Genomic DNA, 7,316 nt, shown 5'->3' with positions numbered 1-7,316 from the left:
ACAAACTTTGAGTATTACTCTAAGACTCAATTTTTTTGAACGAAGTATGACTTATCTTTTTGATTTAACCAATTCAACAATTCACGATTCCTCTTCTTACCCAAACAAATGCACTAAGATGCCCTTAGAGAATCAATCGTTATATGGTTTCATAATCACTAAGATAATCACAAAACAAGATACTCAAGTACTCTCCCATCTTTTCAGATTTGAAAAACTTTTATCTTTCTGCCTAATTTGATTCTTCTTATTTTTTCTGCCTTACATTGAAACTTTTCCCAATGTTTCAGAATTACACTTAAACTTGTAAGCACAACCATATTTACTAAACCTTGGTAAATCATGACGAATAGTCTTATCGTTCTCTGTGGTGGTCTTGACCAGCGTACACCCAAGTGTACCCGATCCATTAATCCTTCACTTGACTCACATATACATGTGATCAAGGAATTAGTCTTAATTTCCCAAAGATGAAAATTCTCATTCATCATACAATACAAGTTGCATGATTCTAAGTTTCTATCCAACTGAAACTTGGGTGATGAGAATCTTTCATTATTTGGTAAATTATGACACTACCACAAACGAAAGAATCAAATCCATTTTCCAATATTGCTATTAATGGAATCATATAAACAACAATTTTTCACAAATTTCATTGTAAGGATATTTAAAATAAATTAAATAAAAACCTTTTCTTTTATTTTAAAACTTGCGGAAAAACTTATCCTTACAATGCAAATGCATATGAAAACAATGTTGTGATTTATTCCTAGGCAATCTATCCCAACTCTTAAGCAACAGCTCAAATTTCTGATCACCGAACCATGCGATCGAAATCCATCTTCGTGATCAGAATCAGCATATTCTTCTTTTAAGCCTCCTCTCTTTTTCTTTGATTCTTAAAACATCAAAATGCGACCCAATCACATAATGTAATAAGAATCTCAAAATGGGAACTTAATAGAGTTAGATAGTGGACTTTACCCGAAGTAGAGTCAAACTTTTGACTTTACCACCCTTATGATCTTTCAGGTAAAGAGGGCAGCTTCGCAACCAATGCCCATTCCTTTGGTAATAGAGACATATGGACTCTTTGGTAATGGTACATGGGACTATCTCAGACTTAGCCTTTCTCTTTACCATTTGGTCAACCGTGTTGACTATGGCCGATCCATTTCCATTAGGAAGAGAAAGCTTTTCTGGATTTCCAATGTTACCATTGTCAATGTCCATGGAAGTTTGGGAAGTCGATCTTCCAATCAAATTTGCTTTACCAGTGCTCCAAATCATTCTTGATTCAGCAGCATCAAGCAAATAGGTAAGATCATTAGGGTCATGTCATGGTCTGTCATATAGTAGTCCCAAAGGAACTCACTATGTGACTTAGGAAGTGATTGAAGAACCAACTTCCTCAAGACTTTGACACCCAACTCTCCCAGCTTGTCTATATATGACTTTATCTCCAATACGTGGGCACACATATACATTGCTTGCCAATAGGGCTTGAGTGACCTTGAACTTTTCAAGAACTTGTGGGTTAGGGAGAATAATTGGAGGAGGTGGAGGAAGAGAAGTATGATTTCCATGATCCAATCGCGGGACATCATCTTCATTAGGAAAGCTTGTTCCAAGAGATTTGGGAAGATCATAGCTGTCTGAACCAGACATCTACAATGGGAGAAATTCAAGTTAGTTGATTTAAGTCCTTAATATAACACCCAATATGAAATATTAAGGCTAGGACCCAACACAATATTTTATAACTTGGAAGAGGGATGTCGTAATCCAAGCTATAAAATATTTGAAGGTAGGCGAATGACGATTCGCCAGTTTCCACCATGAAAAACGAAATGGGAATTAGGTTTTAATTGGATTGAAACTCCTAGATATTTTGAGATTCATTGAACTTTTCAATGACATGTTTAAATCTCGATTGTGCCCTCTCAAGTTTGTGACTGGGATGCCGAGGATCACAAACAAGGTGTGAATAACCATGCAAATTAAATTGGTACCCTTAATTTTATCACCTAATCGATGTGCCGGTTACCCACACACGCTCCACCGATCTATGATAAACATTAATTCACCTTTTGCCACTCTTACTAGTCCATGTTAGTGTGCCGGTTACCCACACACGCTCCACCAACGACTTGGTAAGGTACAAAGTTCAATTTCATGGGTTAGCACCAAATTCACATTTTCCTAAGTAACTAAGATTGGGAACTTATAAGTGTTTAGTTACTTAGTATTTATCATTATACTTTTAATGAAAGGAGAATTATAGTTCTGTCAAACCCGTTCGGCTAACGACCTTCCACCAATCAAGGAAAAGGTGGGTGAGAGTGGACACCCATTAAACTGCCATTTTATAGGCAGTAACCTTATACCGCCCTTATAGACCGGCTTCATGAATGAGTCCTACTAATGGTAAGACTGACTTTGTTCTTATACATATATATAAATATTAAACCTATAATATTATAAGAGTATAAGGGTTGAATTTTAAACTTTTAAAATTCTAAGGGTTTAACTTGGAATTAAAGTATTCATGGAGAAACTTTACAAATTCCAAAACTTGAGGGCAAGTTTTGAACAATTCAAAAACTTTTGGTTTCCATAACTTATGAGTTTAATATGGTTTTTATGAGAAACTTTTCAAGTTCCATAACTTGAGGACAAGTTATGGAAGACATAAAAAACATTTTATGATGACATTAAAATTAAAGACTCTTCCATTTTCATAACCTATGACTTTTAATGACACTTTAAAAGAAAAACTCTTCATTTTCCATAACTTGAGGACAAGTTATGGAGTTCATAAAAACCATTAAGATCAAATTACCAATTAACACAAAAATCAAGTAATTTTTCTATGAACAAGATCAAATTCATAAGTGAAGATAATTCATATCAACAATTTTCAAGAACTTAGCTAATCAGATAAACTAAAACAAGTCTTGAAACTTTGACAATTATCCTTTATTTGGATGAGAATAAACATTACCATAACATCAAAATCAAATTTTATGAACAAAAAAACTTTGTGGTAATGATTCTAATCCAAAACAGGCCAAAAAACTAATTTTTTTTCACTGAACAGTCACCACCTCGTGGTAAATTTTACCACCTCGTGGTGAACTGGCAGATTCCAAAAAAACAATTTTTCTTGCAAATAGCATCAAGTATAATTGAAAACAAGCCTAGGATCTGATACCACTGATGGGTTTTGAGCATTCTAACACTCATATGGTGTACATGCAACCCTAGAAACCTTGGATCTACGTTTTCTCTAATATACATGCAAATAAGAATTTTCCAAGGTTCTCATCCTAACTAGCATGGCATGGGGTACTTGTAAAACAAGTAGAATGACAGACCTTTGTAGTTGCTTGGATTCCTTAAGACCGTGTGAGCCTAGCACCCCAAATGTGATGCCTCAAATGTTTCACAGAACACCACAACTCTTGGAATAACTTGAGAGAAGAACACTTTCACTCAAAATCGGCTAGCCCTACTTGTTCTTGTCTCAGTGGCCGATTTTGCTCACTATGAGGTTCTTTATATAGTGTGTCACATGTAGGGTTACACCATGTAAACCCTAATGTGCATGGCTTTTCATTTCCCCCATGATCCATGGGTTTTAACCTCCATGGAGCACCCAATGGGTCCTAGCCCAATCTAGTGAATCATGAACCATAAGCCCACTATATAAGAATAAAAGATTTACATAATCAATCCTCATATATTTAATTAGTCTCTTTTGATCACAAAATTAATTCCAAATTAATTCTTGATCAATACTAATTAAATAATATGATTTCGTATTAATATATTAGGACTTATAATATATTAATAAATCATAAGTGTCCTTTTTCTCATTTTGTCTATCCAAATGTTGAGATGTCGAGCAACCCAAATGGACCATGCCAAATCAGGTCAAGTACATACTAAATATAGTTATGGACTTAGACACCTTATCCAACAGATCTAGCCTTTAAGCATCAAATGGGAACAAAAGTGCATCTTTTTCAACTTAATCCATTAAGTCCAAGTCTCCAACCTTCAGATCTGAATCACAATGATGTTTAGATTGATAAATTTTCCAACTTTATCTATAACTAGGTCACAAACTTTCAAGATCTAAACTTTATGCACTAAAATGACCAAAAGTTCATAACATCCAAAACTAGCTAGATCTAACAAATGCATCATCAAGATTCAAACTTTATACCTCTAGAAGATAGATCAAAGTGAACAAAGTCCAGATCTACAGCTCCAATGCAACCAACACTTCTAAAAGAAGTTCCTTCTTCTCCAAGGTGCACCATGCATACTCCAAAGCACTCAAAATCACCTTCTTTTAGCTCACACGACTCATCTATGGTTAGGGTTTCATGAAAGGGGTGTTGGAGGGGTGAAGGCTGAGAATGGAGTGGGTTTGGGGAGTTAAGGAGATTAAATAGGGCTTACACCATGAAAATAGGGTTTGGGAACTGATTGCGTACGCCCAGCGTACTCATGATTCCATTAGTACTCCCAGCGTACACCTTTTTGTACACCCATCGTACTCAGCTTGGCCTAAAACCACCCAAACTTCAAATGGTCATAACTTCTTCGTTCTAACTCCATTTTCGACGTTCTTTATATCCACTGAAAGGTATTGAGGAGCTCTACAACCCTATATAATTACTTTTGACTTAAAACACATCGAACTAAAATCCATAATTCATAAAAGAAATCTGAAACACTACATTTCCATTTTACCCTTTGACTCCAAAGTGCAAACCAAACTATTGGGTCACATATCTACATTAACCACATCCAAATGGGCCTAAATATTACCTTTTCAAAGGCCCTAATCCTTATGATGACCGCTCTTCGGGCCACATACTCAAATTAGGAATTGATTCGGAACAGGGCGTTACAACTCTCCCCCACTTAAATTCGATTTCGTCCTCGAAATCATTACTTACCATCCCCGGAAACCCGACATCCTGAGGGGCACATCCACAAACATGACGTATGACGACCTTCTAAGGAGACTAGACTCAACAGAAAATTCCATTCCGAAGAAAATGAACCCATAGTCCCACGCAGCATAACAACCCTACTTCACCCGAAAATCTACGATCTGGAAACTTGGATTTGGTCTGACTCCCTGACAGACCGCCCATACTAACCATCGCTAATTCCCTTCCCTTTATTCCTTAAACGGACTACTCAACCCTAGAAACCTGAGGTTCCTACCAAAAAACATAACCACATATCATATGCTGCTACTGACAACTCTTTACTGGACAAAAGAGACTCGATAATCCTTCTGGAGAAAGCTAAATATGATGACAAAATTTTCCAAGGATATGATGAACAATGGGAGACAAACTGGGAGATGAATCCTTTTAGTGCTGACAGGACAATGCTTCCTTTAGCTCCCGAACCAACATACATATGACAACCAACTAACAAGCACAAACACTCATACCTGGCCCAATTAGCCTCGGGCTGGAATACCAGGCGTTCCTACGACGGGTCCAATTATCCTTAGTATGGAATACCCTCGTATCATGCACATGTTTGGCCTAATCAACCCTCGGATTGGAATACCAAACACGTCAGGTCCAATCGATCATAGGGTCCGGTCATCCTCGGGATGGAATACCCTAGATTGGAATACCAATATATACATAACTCGGGTCTAAACTCATAACTTGAGATCCAAGGACCTACCCTTGCATTTCGCCCAAAATCTTTTGATTCATCGCAACCCCTCACTATACCTGGTTACAAAGATTTTCCTCAACCGCCGCTGAGACTACCAGTCTCACACCTGATCCATCCACCAGGTTCCGAAAAACCCAAAAGACAAGAACATTCTAACCCAACAACCTTTGATTTCACCACCGATGACATTACACATTTCGCCTGGAACTCACGACTTGCCCCACAAACCAAAAGATTCTCCACTTTCCTCACAGTCTCCCAGAATACAGGTCTTGCACGGATACACTCGCGATTCCCTAACGCGAGTTTCCACCAAAATCCCACTCGAAAATGCTACTCACAATCTTATCGAAGACCCTTCCCTAAAAATGATGAGAATTTAATAATGAATCTACCCCCAGTTCCAGACTGGAGACACTACCAGAAACATGCGAAAATGATCCACAAAATACACCGATCACGAACCTCACCCAAAACCAAACCATATGACGTACCAAACCCTAATACACTCGAGCCTTGACATGCCATTACCAACCACTGCCTTGATGACCAATGATGTTTAGACCCAAAAATTCCCGCGATACTACAAACTCCTATCGGCTCAGGTGTACCCCCACCTGGGTAACCACTCAAGACTATCATAAAGGACTTTATGACTTGCAACCTCCCGACCAATCCCCAACTTGAAATCCAAAATCTTGACAACAGCTTGCGAACCAACGGAAATAATATGCATACTTCCCAAAATACTTTCTGATGCTCCCATTGTCTAAACCAACTGATTGAGAGATTTTCCCGAATTCCTTTTTATGCCAATCCTGAAAGTACCGCCTGCAGGAGCAATTATCAATCATGACTTCTGGGACCACAACCCATAAACACCCCATTTGGCATCATAACCTGAACCCATTACAATGCACAACCTAAGAAAACCCTTAACCTTAATCGTCCCAAAAAAGAATTTCCAGGGTTCCAACAAAACAACAATTCTCAGCATAACCGGAAAACATCTCCATAAACTATCGGAATAAGACCTCATACCTTGATCGAGACTGAACAGATTCCACCAATACGCATATAGCTCCCAAAGGCTTCTCAAATGCTACCAAAAACCTGAGCCTGCTGAAAAACAAGATTCCACACCCCCGAAGAGGGTATTCATACCCGAGGCCAAGGGGACATAAAGCATACTGAAATGGATGATAGGCTGACACATCCCTTGGACTTTAACCACCACTCCTTGAATCTTTCGGCTAACCCCTGCTGAATGAGAACACAACGACCCAAAGGTCGAGGACGCCCGACACTTACTCCAGAGAATCAACACCCACTCGGAACTGAACATATCCGCTTCTGGAAATGATTTAATGATCGTCATCTCCCCGAAACTAATCTGAGAACAGCAATCCAACACGAACTAACAAATCCCTCAACGACTGATACTCACTCGAGAATCCTGGATCTCCCCCACTTAGGGTTCTAAGTATCACCTACTGGTTTGAAACCAACTCATAACTCAAACCGGCTTAACCAGGCACGATCATTCCTGACCATGGAATGAATAACATACGCAGAATGATCCTCCAGGAACG

Source organism: Lactuca virosa, chromosome 4, assembly GCF_052849685.1.
Source record: "Lactuca virosa cultivar CGN04683 chromosome 4, Lactuca_virosa_CGN04683_v6, whole genome shotgun sequence".
Lineage (NCBI taxonomy): Eukaryota > Viridiplantae > Streptophyta > Magnoliopsida > Asterales > Asteraceae > Lactuca > Lactuca virosa.
This window is presented reverse-complemented; position numbering follows the sequence as displayed.